Source organism: Aegilops tauschii, chromosome 1 (assembly GCF_002575655.3).
Source record: "Aegilops tauschii subsp. strangulata cultivar AL8/78 chromosome 1, Aet v6.0, whole genome shotgun sequence".
Taxonomy (NCBI): Eukaryota; Viridiplantae; Streptophyta; class Magnoliopsida; order Poales; family Poaceae; genus Aegilops; species Aegilops tauschii.
The window spans coordinates 264,782,011-264,799,179 of NC_053035.3; the positions used below are offsets into that span (position 1 = coordinate 264,782,011).

Genomic DNA, 17,169 nt, shown 5'->3' on the forward strand with positions numbered 1-17,169 from the left:
TTAGCCAGATCAATAAACCTAGGTTAACCAACCCACCAGACCTTAACCTAACCCCGGCCAAGCTTCTCGCGTAAGATAGCCACACAGTGACCCCGACGCTTTTGGCAGTCGGTGCCCAACCTATCAGCCTAGCCTGTCGATCACGCGCCAGTGACCGACACCTATCATGTCTCATTCGCAAGCGTGCGAAGGAAGACTCCGTCCCCTTTTTCTATAAAAAGGGCACGCTAGCCATAGCACAGCACAACCTCTTTCCCAAACCAAGCCACGATGCCTGGCCCCATTGTTCACAATGAGACCACAGCCACCAACCTTGGAGGTTTTGTGACCGTGCTCGCAAACCTCACCCGCCGTGCATATGCATTAGAAGAGCCCTCAGAATATGTTGTGTACCAAGGACCCATGAGCGATGAGAGCCGTCAATTCTGGGCCACTGTACACATCTATGGTAGGGGTCTATCACCAGAACGCCCCTACAGGTTCACTGGAAGGACAACTTCCTTTGAGCCACAAGCCATCCAACTGGCAGCTCGAGAGGCTATAGTTCAACTCCGGCACTTGTCGCCCAGAGTTAACTGTCGCTCGTTCTACTACTACCCCAACCGTGACGGGTATGGTAGGCCGCCCCAGGTTGCCAACGGAGATCACGAGACGGATCCTGCACTATTGCATCTGGTGCGCTATGTAAGTGCACTAGAGGAACTGTTCGATCAAATCACCCTTGATCTGATCGCAGCTCGTGGAGAGCTGATTCGCCGAGCCCCGGCAAGAGGAGGAGATGAGCCCGACGCCGACAACCCAGTGTGCTGTTCGGACAACCAATCGAGTCCTTGCGGTCTGCCCCAGCCATCGACCAAAATACTTTGATGTCCCCAGAAGTGCTTCGTCGCCTTTTGGGAACACACTCCAACGGGATCGTGGCCAACAACCCCCGCGATGGTCATCATCGCTACCCCGACCCTGCAGCCCCTCAAACTCATCCGGCTAATCCTGACGGTGAAACCCGTGGAGAAGCCTCGACGTCCGCAAGGCAAGCCCGCTTAGATATTAACGAAGTAGACTAAGTCGCTCGAGTAGTAACGAGCCTTAATATTTCTACGCCTTGTAATTGTGTGATCCTGTATCACCATTATTAAATGCTGTATGCTCGTGCGCCCTATTTTGGAATAGTAGCCATGCATAAGTACGTCAGTGTACGGTTACATTTTTTTTAAATTTCGGGCGCAGCTACCAAAACCAACCCTGACGACGCCCACATTATGCGTCACATTTATGAGATATGAGTATTTGTGGCATTGACCCCGACCCCTAGAACAGAACCAGTTACCCTTCACCACGGTAAATAACCCAGCCCCAATGCTATATAAAAAGGCCACCTCGTGACCTTGCCAAGTGCCCCTCACCTTGTGCGCAACACTCACAGCCATTTCTTTGCCATGCTGACCCCCAGTATTTACATGAGAACTCCAGACGCAACCCCAGGTAGTTTTGTCAAAATATTGTGGGACTTTACCGACAGTACCATGAGTGCTATCCATCCACCCCAGTACGAGTTGCTCAAATCGAGGATCACCCCATCCACCTCAAAATATTGGGCAGTGGTGCACATCCCTCCCGCAAACCCAAACCAAGACCCAACGGAAGTCTCCTTCGTGGGGAAATCCAGGCCGACTCCGCATATGGCCATAGAAGCTGCTGTGTACGAAGCGCTCGCTCGTCTTCGATTCGCGGTACCCTATGCCAATGAACGAGGATATTATTATTTTTTCAGTCGCGCAGCACCCGGAGAAGTAGCATCTTTTCCCGGTGGGCGAATTGAGAGAGATCCAGTACTGGCCAACCTTGTCCAGTATGTCATCGCTCAAGAACGTTTGACCCAGCGAGTTATAGGTTATCTCCAGAGCCTCGCTGATTTAAATCCTCAGATCGCCATCCGCAGACCACTGAGGCCCGACCAGGAGAGACGCATTCATCGGCTAGTGAATCCGCTTCCCCCGATAGAAGAAGAGTGCGCCCCAGTACCAGAGACGTTCTCTCGGGACCCTATCCATATGTCATTTTCATTGTAAACGTCATAGCTATGTTTATTTGTGTGTTGCAGCTTATGATTGTGCCCTAAGTTTGTGCTATGAGCAAACTCTTGGTTTCAACTAATGGGAGTATTATTTTTAAAACAACCCTTAGCAAATCTCGAGGACAAGATTTTTCTTAAGGGGGGTAGTGTTGTAACACCCCAAAATTTTGACCTTGTTTTATTAATTAAAATTTTGCCAAAAAATTAAATTTTTGTTTTCTGGGTTTATCTTTTGATTTTAGAACCCCTCTTCTCTTTGATATTGTGGGTTTTTACCTCAAGTGGAAACTTTCCAAAAATATTATTGGACTTGTATACTCTCCCAATAAAACAATTCTTTATCAGTGGATTTATTTGCATAATTGTTTTTCCTGAGCTCTATTCTTTTAAATGTTTTTTTAATAAATTTGGAGCCTCTTTTGCACTGCAACCATTTGATTAATGCATTTAAAAAATTTCACCAAAATTTGGGGATGTCATGTGATGTTTCCACATCACTTTTATGCAAAAATATCTTTTGGTTATTGGAGATTTTGAGCTCTACATCAACTTTTCAAATCTGGTCCAGTAGGTATTTTTGCACCACAACCTATTTAAATATTCCTTTAAAAATTCTTCCAAGTGTTTGGAGATGTCAGTAGATGCCTATAATTCAACTTTATGCAAAAACCCATTGGTGCTCTTTGAAAAAGTTAAGAGAATCATCCTCATCTTCATTCTGCTCCAGTTTGGTGATTTGTACTGCAACCCTAATTTATTTTGCTCTAGTACCCATGAGCTTTTTCCTGCTTGTAGTTCACCCTGCAAAACCCTTAGGTCCAGGAGAGTGGACCCATTGGAGGGTTTTAAGTGCATGCCATAAGGCCTTTTTCTTTCTGTCCAAAACTGAAAGTTTGCAAAACTTGCACTAGTAAGTTTCTGGTTTTGCCCAAATGATCTTGCCATCATTACCTACATCTAGGGAGACCCTGATCTTGAGTTTTTGGCCACTCCAAGAGTTGCCTAGATGCACTTAGCTTTCTGTCGAACACCTTGTCTGCAGGAACAGTTTTGACATGTTTTCTAGTCTGCATTATGAACTTGAGCCCCTAACCCATCCAGCATGTCCACTAAGCTCCTAGCTATCCCTAACCCTGGCCTGTTAACTACCAGCATCATCCGAGCTCTCTAGCACGCGCTGGCATTTCGTCGAGCACCTGGCGTGCGTGCTCTGGGCACGGCCAGAGCGCGCGTTTTACACGTGCGTGCGCACGGGTCGCCGCGTCGCGCCCCTGGCCGTTGCTCGCCCGCAGAGCCACACCCCGTCCTCATCCGCTCGCCAGAACGCTCCAAGCTTTTCCCCTGGCGCCCTACAGCGCCGCCGTCAGAGCCCTTGGCGGCACGCCGGCATCGGCAGTAGGCTCCTGCCATGGACGGCGCCGCCCGAGCCACTCCAGCGCGCCAGCTGCCCCTGGAACAGCTCAAGCTTATCCCCTCTCTTTGCCAGACCCCGCCAGCCAACGCCACGCGCCCCCTGGCTATAGAACGGCGGTCGCCGGCGTTCTTATCCACGGCCACCGCGGGAACCAGCCTCGACCACTATAAATAAGGACCCCCCGAGCTCCCCCAAACCCCTAGGCAACCTCAAGCCATCCACATAACTCTCCCGCAGCCAGCAATCGACGGGGAAGGGCCTTCTTCCTCGTCTCCGGCCGGTTCGGCCGCAGCCGCGCTCCGGTGCCTTGCGTCGCAGTCATAGCCTTCCCCGGCCATCTAGTGCCACCATCTCACTCCCCTCGACCTCACGGAGCCGCCCAGCCTCTCAAACGCGACCAAGAACCACCGCAGCCCAGAACCCCAAAACCACCCGAAACCTCCTCCGCCGCGGAGCTCGCCGCCGGCGACTCCTTCCACCCCCGATGACCCAACGACCACCGGGAGGACCGCCTCGATCTGGCAGGTCCATCCCTGCCCTCGGATACCCGCGGGGAGGCGCCGTTCATCGACGGCGATCGCCGGAGTCTCGCCTCCGTTCGGGCAGGGGAAGAGGAGGGAGGAGAGACTAGTCAAACCTGACCAGTGGGCCCCCTGGACCCACTGTCAGTGACCCACGCGCTCGTCCACACAGGTTAAGTGAAAGCGTATAGTCTTGAGTACGTATCCCCTACCCCGAAAGCGTATTCTGTACCGAAAGCGTATTCTGTATCGAAACAATTTCTTTTTCTGTTTTATTTTAAAATAGAACTTTGACTAAACTTTGACTGGCTATATCTTTTAAAATAAAACTCCAAATGAGTTGATTCTTTTTCCTACCTCTCTCAAATTTCAGCTAGTTTATTTTAAGATTTATTTCAAAAATATTTGGGACAACTTTTTGTACTGTTTTTTAGATATATGTTATTTGAATATTTTTCAAAATAGGAAATGGAGAGAGAAGAAAACTTTCAAAAAAGTTTTGGAATGCACACTTCCTCTCCACAACCTGAAGGCAAGCATTCTGAACTCTGGCATAATATTTTGTGTGTTGTTGATATGGTTACAACACCACCTTGACTTGGAGCATACGTTATTTTATGTGACGATAGAATCATACGTGTGAGTGCATAATGAGACTCTTTGCTGTTAGAAATGGATATGCTGGTGATAGTGATCATCCTCGTGAGCTTTTCATGCATACCGGCAGGAAGCCGGGAAAGTCGTGGTCTTGGGTAGACACGAGCTTGTCCCTAGTTCCTCGTCGAGACGAGTGTGTCCGGTATGGCATGATGAGGTATGTTGAGCGGTGATTCTGTCTGTTAGTTGGAATATATTTGTTATGCTAATCATGCAGGGAATACTTGAACCTCCTGAGTCAGCCATAGATCGAGTCTTGTTCCAGTAAACCCCCATACTTGTGTCATACTACCACTTGTCCCTGCCGCAGGTAGGGTACGGTCAGTAAGTTGTCAACCCCGTCCTAGCACACACCGTACAGAGAGGCTATGGTGGAAGATACCGGAGGCATCCGGTAGGCATGCCACCTGGTCCGGGGGCATGGGTGTTTCGGTTGTAGCCGAAGGGGTAGCTCCCCTAGTTTGCGCGCGGTATAAATTTTGTGATCCCATGCTACGTCGAGGTTGTAGCCTCCCCACTTAGAGTTTTGCTTCACATGTGTCGTGGGTGATTCCAGACTCCGGTAAGTTAAGCTGGTGTGTGCAGGACAGGTGTGTTTTCGATTAAAAGACCGCAGGCGGAATTAGTCCCGATGGACTAAATAAATCCGTTACTCGTGGGTATAGAGTACACCCTCTGCAGAGGTTAAATCTATTCGGATAGCCATGTCCATGGGTAAGGACTACAGTCTGAGATGGGTCTAGTGACGGTTTTCGGTTGGAGAAACGGCTAAACTAGAACATGGGTCTAGTGACGGTTTTCGGATGGAGAAACGGCTAAACTAGAACATGGGTCTAGTGACGGTTTTCGGATGGAGAAACGGCTAAACTAGAACATGGGTCTAGTGACGGTCTTCGGATGGAGAAACGGCTAAACTAGAACATTGATTATGACCTATGACATATGAGGATTTTGATTATTATTATTGTGGACTAACCATTTACATTGTTTGAATTATTGAGTATCCCTGGGACGGTGCTACCTCCTGGATACTCACTGTGACTATTCTCTTATAAGCCCTTTATGTGGTGTCGCTCAGACGCCCGACTGCGGCATGTTTGTCATTTATTTATTCTTTATTAGCCCTTTATGTGGTGTCGCTCAGACGCCCGACTGCGGCATGTTTGTCATTTATTTATTCTTTATAAGCCCTTTATGTGGTGTCGCTCAGACGCCTGACTGCGACATGTTTGTCATTTATTTATTCTTTATAAGCCCTTTATGTGGCGTCGCTCAGACGCCCGACTGCGGCATGTTTGTCATTTATTTATTCTTTATAAGCCCTTTATGTGGTGTCGCTCAGACGCCCGACTGCGGCATGTGTGTCATTTATTTATTCTTTATAAGCCCTTTATGTGGTGTCGCTCAGACGCCCGACTGAGGCATAATCTATCTTATTATCCTTTCAAGGCGTCGATTCATACACTCGATCGGTGCATTCTATTCCTACTCGCGCATTGCATATTCATATTTTACCTGCATGCGTGCATCATGGATTTTGTTTATTTTGTGACTGGCGATATGATCATAGAATATTTCGGAGCATGATTATCCACTATTATATTATACCCGTGTTCATAATGTTTGCGAGTACATTCAAAGTACTCACTGGCTTGTCCCTGGCTATTGTCTTGGCCGGATTTCTTGCTCGGAGAGGAGCATTGCGATGACAGCCCCGGAACCTACGCAGTGAAGATAGCAGCCTCGCGAAGATAGGAGTTATCCTGGTCAGCTATTCTTGTGGGAAATGGAGTCCCATAGACGCAGATGAACCACAAACAGCTTCCGCCATCAACCACTAGAAACCTTTTGTTGTACTCATAGGCCACAATGGTCTTGTACTACATATTTTGTGCTCTCTTGGAATTTGTGTAACAAGTTGGTGCCTGCTAACAGTAATCCTGGGGCTGGTGAGCACCAGGGCCATTTTTTTTGGGAAATTAATATCCCGAAAATCCGGTCCTGACAATGACGTGCATTAATTTCCTTACAGAAAAAACAAATTTCATTTATACTGATGACTCAAGTGGGCTAATTTTGCCTGACAAACTTCGAAGGCAAAATCCTTCCAAATTTTTTGTATCGTCTTTAAACTCTTTTCTTTGTCTCATTTCGAACGAATTGACTTTTATTCCTTATTCTGATCCAACTCGATTGTTGAGACAATTGAAAATTGTGTTTAATTGTTCTGGAATCCTTTATCTTTGATTTGTGAAATCCTTGGGTTTAGACATTACTTCGGGAATTCCTATTTTTTTCTTTCAAAAGAGTAGCAACATACCCTTTTTTCTTATTTCCTTCGATAAAGCATTTATCTCTTCTATAGAAATCTAATAAGAGGGATTGATTCTGATATACTTTTATTGGATTTATTCTTATTTTAACCTTTCGATTTATTTCTATATTAAGGATAGACTGACAAAGTTGGCCTAATTTATTAGTTTTCACTAACCCTAGATTCTTTCCCTTGATAAAAAAAATTATGTCCTCTCGAGCTCCATCGTGTACTATGTTACTTAAACCCAGTGCAAATTTGGTTCGGAACGAATAGAACAGGCTATGTAGAGCCAAGAGCATTTTCATTACTATGGAAAATGATGGATAGAAAAATCCACAATCGATCATGTCCTTCAAGTCGCACGTTGCTTTCTACCACATCGTTTTAAACAAAGTTTTACCATAACAAACATTCCTCTTTTCATTGCAAAGTGGTATAGAGAATTGATCCAATATGGATGGAATCATGAATAGTCATTGGTTTAGTTTTTTTATACTAATTAAAACTTGCTATCTATGGAGCAATATGGATAAAAGAAAGTAAGTATTTATCTGGGAAGCCTCCGCCAAGATCCAATTTATTTAAACCCATATTAAAATTCTATCATATGAATGAAACATAGTTTGAAAAAGACGACTAAACAAGTTTGCTTAAAACTTATTTATTCTTAAATTTCCACCCTCAACGGATGGCTCGAGATGATCAATCTTGAAGTGAGAAAAGAAGGATCGACTCTTCCTCAATAAATAAACTATCAACCTCCAAAAAAGTTTAATTAATTTAATTACTAGAATTAGAATTCTAGTAGTAATATATTTTTTCAGTACCAAAAACAATTAAATATAATAACTAAATAAACTATTCCAATGAAAAGATTGAAAGTTTTTGGTAGTTATAGAATTCTCGTACTTCTTCAACTCGAATACCAAAAGGAAGAAAAAATATGACTAAGTGATTTTATAGTAGAGGCATATCATGAATGTGCTTGATAGATCCCATTTTTTCATGAAAATAAAGATAGTCAATTTGACTGGACTTAAGACTTTATTATGTTTTCTGAGAAAGAATAAGATATCATTATTCTCTTTAATAAACTTTTGTCTCATATGGAATACTATATGATTTCACCGTTTGTTTCATCAGAAACAATCTGGGACGGAAGGATTCGAACCTCCGAGTAACGGGACCAAAACCCGCTGCCTTACCACTTGGCCACGCCCCATTTCGGGTTTTATGCGACACTAATAAACACTAGTATGTTTATTTGTTATTCGTCAATACCATTTCAATTACATAAAAAAGGAGGGATATTCTCTTGCTAGTATTCTACACATGCAGATAATATAGAATCAAAAAAATGCATTGATCATTACATGGAATTCTATTAAGATATTATATGAAAGTCGAATTTATTCCACTCTCATTTGAGAGTGCAAATACAAGGAGGTATTTTGTGTTTGGGAAAGTCCGAAGAAAAAAGATTTTGAATCTGCCTTTTCCTTCTTTCCCTTAAAAAAATAACTGAAGAAAAATCCAATTATTTACTCTACAAGAATGAAATGCTTGTTATGCCTAATATACTTAGTTTAACCTGTATCTATTTTAATTCTGTTCTTTATCCTACTAGTTTTTTCTTTGCCAAATTACCCGAAGCTTATGCTATTTTCAATCCAATCGTGGATATTATGCATGTTATACCTCTATTCTTTTTTCTATTAGCCTTTGTTTGGCAAGCTGCTGTAAGTTTTCGATGAAATCTTTAGTACTCTGTATGCCAAATTGAATGATGTGTTCATTCCAAAAAAATTAAAAATGGGTAAAAGCCGAGAAGTTTTATACTTTTATATTATGAACCTTCGATTCTAAAATTTAAATTCGTCTACATTGAATGGGTAGCTACAGCAATAAATTTGGATCAACCTTTCTACTCCCCTGCACCTAGGTTGAGCAGGTACCTACACAATACCTAACCACCTAACCCTATTTTTGCTATTGATAAGAGTGCTTATTATAAAAGAATTCTTGCAATTTTTTTCAAGAATTCTTTTTTGCATTTTTAGGTATAAAAAAACCATCCTAGTGGATCCGTGTGGTAAGGAAAAACTGGTAATCTATTCCTTAAAAAAAATCTTGGAGATTATGTAATGCTTACTCTCAAACTTTTTGTTTATACAGTAGTGATATTCTTTGTTTCACTCTTTATCTTTGGATTCTTATCTAATGACCCAGGACGGAATCCTGGACGCGAGGAGTAAAAATTTAGTTTTTTTTTCTTATTGGATTTGTTTCGTACATTTATCTATGAGAAAATCCGGGGGTCAGAATTCTTTCCAATTCGAAAGTCCCAAATGATCCAAGGGAGCGGAAAGAGAGGGATTCGAACCCTCGGTACAAAAAAATTGTACAACGGATTAGCAATCCGCCGCTTTAGTCCACTCAGCCATCTCTCCACGTTCCAAAGCGAAAGGTTTCCATGATATGATATAGGCAAGAAATAAGAAATAACGGTTGCAAAAAAACCCCTTTTTTCTTTCAAAAGTCTATAAAAATTATATTGCCAATTCCATTTTAATTATATTCTTTTTTCTTAATGTTAATAAAAAAGAAGAAAATTCTTGTTTTTTCTTTCTAAAAATCGATATTGGCCGACAGACAATCAAATAGATTTTCTCTTTAGCGGGCATTTCCATATAGGACTTGTTATAATTATAATAAAACAAGCAGGTTATATAAAAAACGCTTTTTTGTCGATTATTTATCAAGAAAGCAAAAAGGGTTCTTATCAAATCCACCATAAAATTGGAAAGAACCATAAAGTAAGTAGACCTGACTCCTTTAATGATGCCTCTATCCGCTATTCTGATATATAAATTCGATGTAGCTGAAATTGTATAAGCGAATTTTTTTTATTTCCTTAGACTTAGACCGCGCAAGACAAGAATTTTTCGCTATTTACGATTTCATATTCTTGTTACTAGATGTTCTATAGGAATAAGAAGAAATCGCAACTCCTTTGCGCTACACATAAAATTGGATTTCGAAGGTCCATTTTTTTCAGAATCCTCTATTTTAGTTCTTCCACCCATGCAATAGAGAGGGAGTGGGAAAAGAAGGGTTACTTTTATTTTCATTTTTCCCTTAAAAGATAGACTTTGAAATAGGAGTCTTGGAATAATGCTGAATTCAAAGGTTTATTTCTTTCTATAGTATAAGAAAAACAATTTATTTCTATTTCTATAGTATAAGAAAAACAAATATTATAAGAAAAACAAATCGAATCAAATTCATGGATTTACCACGACCTCGGTTGTGACTGTGACTCCATAGATAAAAATGGGAAATTTCTCTCTTCGAGACCATTGAAAAAGGGCATTGAACGACAAAGAAATCGTCCACAGATAATAAAACTATCATATGCCTTGGAAAGTGATATGAGGTGCTCGGAAATGGTTGAAGTAATTGAATAGGAGGATCACTATGACTATAGCCCTTGGTAGAATTCCTAAAGAAGAAAATGATCTATTTGATTGTCTACAATACATATGACTCATTATAGTACTAATTTCATTTTTACCAGATCGAAAAAATTTATGTTGAAAAGAAAAATTTATAGATCCCATGTCACATTCCATAAAAATTTACGATACATGTATAGGATGCACTCAATGTGTATGAGCTTGTCCAATAGATGTATTAGAAATGATACCCTGGGATGGATGTAAAGCCAAGAAAATTGCTTCCGCGCCGAGAACCGAAGATTGTGTGGGTTGTAAGAGATGTGAATCTGCCTGCCCGACAGATTTTTTAAGTGTCCGTGTTTATTTAGGGCCTGAAACAACACGTAGCATGGCTCTATCTTATTGATACGTTACAAAAAACTTCACTCGAATCGTCTGATTCCTCTTTACCGAAGAAGCCTGTGCTCGAAATAATCGAGCACGGGCTTTTCTGGTCAAAACGTATCTTGTCTTTATCACTTTATCATGAGTTATTTTCCTTGGTTAACAATACTTGTTGTTTTGCCGATATTTGCAGGTTCATTAATTTTCTTTTTACCTCATAAGGGAAACAAAGTCGTTAGGTGGTATACTATATCTATTTGTTTATTAGAATTCCTTCTAATGACTTATGCGTTCTGTTATCATTTCCAACTAGAGGATCCCTTAATCCAATTAAAGGAGGATTATAAATGGATAGATGTCTTCGATTTCCACTGGAGATTGGGAATCGATGGACTTTCATTAGGATCTATTTTATTGACAGGATTTATCACTACTTTAGCTACTTTAGCAGCTTGGCCAATTACACGGAATTCACGATTATTCTATTTCCTGATGCTCGCAATGTATACTGGTCAAATAGGATTATTTTCTTCGCGAGACCTTTTACTTTTTTTATCATGTGGGAGTTAGAATTAATTCCTGTTTACTTACTTTTATCCATGTGGGGGGGGAAGAGGCGTCTATATTCAGCTACAAAGTTTATTTTGTATACTGCAGGCGGTTCCATTTTTTTCTTAATCGGAGTTCTGGGTATGGGCTTATATGGTTCCAATGAACCAGGATTAGATTTGGAATATTAATTAATCAATCATACCCTGCAACCTTGGAAATACTTTTATATTTTGGCTTCCTTATTGCTTATGCTGTCAAATTGCCGATTATACCCCTACATACGTGGTTACCAGATACCCATGGGGAAGCACATTATAGTACATGTATGCTTTTAGCAGGAATATTATTAAAGATGGGAGCATATGGATTGATTCGGATCAACATGGAATTGTTACCTCATGCTCATTATCTATTTTCGCCCTGGTTAGTAATAATAGGAGCGATCCAAATAATCTATGCAGCTTCAACTTCTCTTGGTCAACGAAATTTCAAAAAAAGAATAGCTTATTCCTCTGTATCTCACATGGGTTTCATAATTATAGGAATTGGTTCCATAACCAACATTGGACTCAATGGAGCTATTTTACAAATATTATCCCATGGATTTATTGGTGCTACACTTTTTTTCTTGGCAGGAACCGCTTCTGATAGAATGCGTCTTGTTTATCTCGAAGAACTGGGGGGAATATCTATCCCAATGCCTAAATTTTTTACCATGTTTAGTAGCTTTTCAATGGCTTCTCTTGCCTTACCAGGAATGAGTGGTTTTGTCGCAGAATTAGTAGTATTTTTTGGACTAATTACTAGTCCAAAATTTCTGTTAATGCCAAAAACACTAATTACTTTTGTAATGGCAATTGGAATGATATTAACTCCTATTTATTTATTATCTATGTTACGCCAGATGTTCAATGGATACAAGCTATTTAATGTTCCAAACGCAAATTTTGTGGATTCTGGACCACGAGAACTCTTTATTTTAATCTGTATCTTTTTACCAGTAATAGGAATTGGTATTTATCCAGATTTTGTTCTCTCCCTATCCATTGACAGGGTAGAGGCTCTCTTATCCAATTATTATCCTAAATAGGTTTGCTTTTTTTTACTCGTCTGCTCTATTAATGCAGAAATAAGTAAAAAAGTATAATTAGATCTATCTCGAATTTTTGAGAACCCTTTGAGAACGCGTTCAAGGGGTTCTCAAATAAAACATAAAAGTAAAAACCTTCAATTCAAGAAGGTTTTATTTTATGTAATCATTTAGGTGTTAATGTAAACGAACCATAACTATGTAAGCCTATTCCTAATAGATTTATACCAAAATAACAAATCCAAATTATAAGAAATCCTATCGAAGCTATAAGTGCAGAATTCGTACCCTTCCAATTGAAACTTTTAGGATCTTCTTTACATCAAGTATAGCTCCTATTGGTCTTCTTATGACTGGTTACAAAGGGACCGTTTCGTTTTTGTAGGATGGTGTGACGCCCCAAAATTTTGACCTTGTTTTATAATAAAAATTTTGCTAGGAGATTAAAGTTTTCCATTTGTCTGGATTTATCTCTTGATTTCAGAACCTCCCTTTTCTTTAGTATTGTGGAGATTTACCTCAAGTGGAAACCTTCCAAAAGAATTATTGGACTTGTGTACTCTCTCTATAAAACAATTCTTTATCAGTGGATTTATTTGCATAATTGTTTTTCATGAGCTTTATTCTTTTAAAATGATTTTTCATAGATTTGGGGCCTCTGCTGCACAGCAACCATTTGATTAATGCATTTAAAATTTTCACCAAAATTTGGGGATGTCATGTGATGTTTCCACATCACTTTTATGCAAAGATATCTTTTGGTTATTGGAGATTTTGAGCTCTACATCAACTTTTCAAATCTGGTCCAGTAGGTATTTTTGCACTAAAACCTATTTAAATATTCTTTTAAAAATTCTTCCAAGTGTTTGGAGATGTCAGTGGATGCACATGATTCAACTTTATGCAAAAACCCATTGGTGTTCTTTGAAATATTTGAGTGAATCAACCTCATCTTCATTCTGCTCCAGTTTGGTGATTTGTACTGCAACCCAAATTTATTTTGCTCTAGTGCCCATGAGCTTTTTCATGCATGTAGTCCTCCCTACAAAACCCTTAAGTCCAAGAGAGTGGACCCATTGGAGTATTTTTGGTTCATGAGTTAATAGCCTTTAGTTTCTGCCCAAAATTGGTTTTCTCAAATTTTTGCACTAGCAAGTTTCTGGTTTTGTCCAAATGATCTTGCCATCATCACCTATACCTAGAGAGACCCTGATCTGGAGTTTTTGGCAACTCCAAGAGTTGCCTAGATGCACTTAGCATTCTGACGAACACCTGGAGTGCATGGGCAGATTTGGCATGATTATTAGTTTGCTTTGTGAACTTGATCCCCTGACCTAACCACCATGTCCATTAAACCCCTTGCTAGCCCTAAACTAGTCATGTTAATTGCCAGCCTCGCTCTGGCACTCTAGGCTGCCCTGGCATTACGTCGAGCACGTCCCGTGCATGCTCTGGGCGCGCCCAGAGCGCACGTTTTGCACGCGCGTGCACCGAGCCGCCGCGTCTCGCTGCCACCAACCCCGCGCTCGTGCTGACCCTTCCCGCTCGCAGCCGCCATGCCCCAACCCCTCCCTCGCCGTAGAGCCGCCCTGGCCCCCTCCTGGCGCTCTACAGCGCCGCCACCGCAAGCCGCCACCGCCACCCCGACAACCTCTGCCCTGGACGGCGCCGCCCGAACCACACCAGCGTGCCAGCTGCCCCCGGGAGCAGCTCGAGCTTATCCTGGAGCCCGTCGGCACGCGCTCGTCGCCGCCACGTCGCCCTGCAGCTACAGAACGGCGGTCGCCGGCGTTCTTATCCACGGCCGCCGCGGAACCAACCTCGAACGCCTATATAAGGAGGCCCCGAGCTCCTCCGAGCACTCATGCGACCCCAGGCCACCCCCATAGCACCCCCTCAGCAAGCAATCGGCGGTTGGTACCCGTCTTCCCCGACTCCGGCCGGTTCGGCCGCCGCCGCCTTCCGGTGCCGTTTGTCGCAACCAGACCTTCCCCCGCCCATCCAACACCACCACCCGTTTCCCCTTGATCTTGCGGAGCTGCCCAGCGCCTTAGCCTCGATCGGAAACCACCATAGCCCGAAACCCCCAAACCACCCGAAGCCTCCTCCATCGCGAAGCTCACCGCCGGCGACTCCCTCCGTCCCCACCTGCCTAGCGCCCACCGGGAGGACCGCCCTGGGCTGGCGGATCCATCCCTGCCCTCGGGGCCCCGTGGGGAGCTGCCGTTCGTCGACGGCGATCGCCGGAGTCCCGCCTCCGCTCGGGCAGAGGAAGGGGAGGGAGATGGGACTAGTCAAACTTGACCAGTGGGCCCGCTGGACCCACTGTCAGTGACCCACGCGCCCGTCCACTTTGGATAAGTGAAAGCATAAAAAGCCTCGAGTACGTCTCCTCTGCTTCGAAAGCGTATTTTCCCCCGAAACGTTTCCTTTTTCTGATTTTATTAAAAACAGAACTTTGACTGGCTATATCTTTTAAAATAAAACTCCAAATGAGTTGATTCTTTTTCCTACCTCTCTCAAATTTCATCTAGTTTAGTTTAAGATTTATTTCAAAAATAATTAGGACAACTTTTTGTACTGTTTTTGAAATATATGTTATTTGAATATTTTTCAAAATAGGAAATGGAGAGAGAGGAAAACTTTCAAAAAGTTTTGGAATTCACACTTCCTCTACACAACCTGAAGGCAATCATTCTGACCCCTGGCATAATATTTTTGGGTGTTGTTGATACGGTTACAACACCACCTTGACTTGGAGCATAAGTTATTTTATGTGACGATAGAATCATACGCGTGAGTGCATAATGAGGTTCTTTGCTGTTAGAAATGGATATGCTGGTGATAGTGATCATCCTCGTGAGCTTTTCATGCATACCGGCAGGAAGCCGGGAAAGTCGTGGTCTTGGGTAGACACGAGCTTGTCCCTAGTTCCTCGTCGAGACGAGTGTGTCCGGTATGGCATGATGAGGTATGATGAGCGGTGATTCTGTCTGTTAGTGGAGATATATTTGTTATGCTAATCATACAGGGAATACTTGAACCTCTTGAATCGGCCGTAGATCGAGTCTTGTTCCAGTAACCCCATACTTGTTTCGTACTACCACTTGTCCCTGCCGCAGGTAGGGTACGGTTCAGTAGGTTGTCAACCCATTCCTAGCACACACCGTACAGAGAGGCCATGGTGGAAGATACCGGATGCATCCGGTAGGCATGCCACCTGGTCCGGGGGCATGGGTGTTTCCGGTTGGGACCGAGAGGGGGGCACCCCTTGGAGCGCGCGATATAAATTTGATCCCATGCTACGTCGAGGTTGTAGCCTCCCCACTTAGAGTTTTGCTTGACAGGTGTCGTGGGTGATTCCAGACACCGGTAAGTTAAGCTGGTGTGTGCAGGTCAGGCGTGTTTTCAATTAAAAGGCCGTAGGCGGAATTAGTCTCGATGGACTAAATAAATCCGTTACTCGTGGGTAAAGAGTACACCCACTGCAGAGGTTAAATTTATTCGGATAGCCATGTCCATGGGAAAGGACTACAGTCTGAGATGGGTTTTAGTGATGGTCTTCGGATGGAGAAACGGCTAAACTAGATCATTGGTTATGACCTGTGACATATGAGGATTATGATTATTATTATTGTGGACTAACCATTTACATTATTTGAATTATTGAGTATCCCTGGGACGGTTCTACCTCCTGGATACTCACTGCGATTATTATTTTAAGCCCTTTATGTGGTGTCGCTCAGACGCCCGACTGCGGCATGCTTGTTATTTATTTATTCTTTATAAGCCCTTTATGTGGTGTCGCTCAGACGCCCGACTGCGGCATGCTTGTTATCTATTTATTCTTTATAAGCCCTTTATGTGGTGTCGCTCAGACGCCCGACTGCGGCATGCTTGTCATTTGTTTATTCTTTATAAGCCCTTTATGTGGTGTCGCTCAGACGCCCGACTGAGGCATGATTTATCTTATTATCCTTTCGAGGCGTCGCTTCAGACACTCGATTCGGTGCATTCTATTCCTACTCCCGTATTGCATACTCATATTTTACCTGCATGCGTGCACCTTGGACTTCGTATATTTCGTGACAGACGTATGATCATAGAATATGTCGGAGCATGATTATCCCTTGTTATATTATACCCGTGTTCATAATGTTTGCGAGTACATTCAAAAGTACTCACTGGCTTGTCCCTGGCTATTGTCTTGGCCAGATTTCTCGCATGGAGATAAGCATTGCGATGACAGCCCCGGAACCTACGCAATGATGATAGCAGCCTCGCGAAGATAGGAGTTATCCTGGTCAGCTGTTCTTGTGGGAAATGGAGTCCCATAGACGCAGATGAACCACAAACCGCTTCCGCCATCAACCACTAGAAACCAAGTGTTGTACTCATAGGCCACGATGGTCTTGTACTACATATTTTGTACTTTGCTTGGAATTTCTGTATCAAGTTGGTGCCTCATCAGCTAACAGTAATCCTGGGGCTGGTGAGCACAAGGGCCATTTTCTGGAAAAATTATATCCCAAAAAACCGGCCCTGACAAACTTGGTATCAGAGCCAGGCTGACCATTGACTAATCCTATCTTAGCCAGGTCAAAAAACCTAGGTTAACCAACCCACCAGACCTTAACCCAACCCCGACCAAGCTTCTCGTGTAAGATAGCCACATAGTGACCCCGACGCTTTTGGCAGTCGG

The 17,169-nt window shown here is 42.8% G+C and overlaps 2 long non-coding RNA genes and 1 other non-coding gene across 3 annotated transcripts in view; 1 reads left to right on the forward strand and 2 right to left on the reverse strand.

The window, feature by feature from the left end:
• LOC141021032 (uncharacterized) overlaps nt 1-17,169 on the forward strand; it is a 143,012-nt gene that overhangs the window by 25,992 nt on the left and 99,851 nt on the right. The window lies entirely within an intron of this gene.
• The window catches only part of LOC141021031 (uncharacterized), a 144,009-nt gene that overhangs the window by 25,645 nt on the left and 101,195 nt on the right, over nt 1-17,169 (reverse strand). The window lies entirely within an intron of this gene.
• Nucleotides 9,346-9,433, reverse strand: TRNAS-GCU (transfer RNA serine (anticodon GCU)). Its single transcript has one exon. It is a non-coding gene; the product is annotated as a tRNA-Ser (tRNA).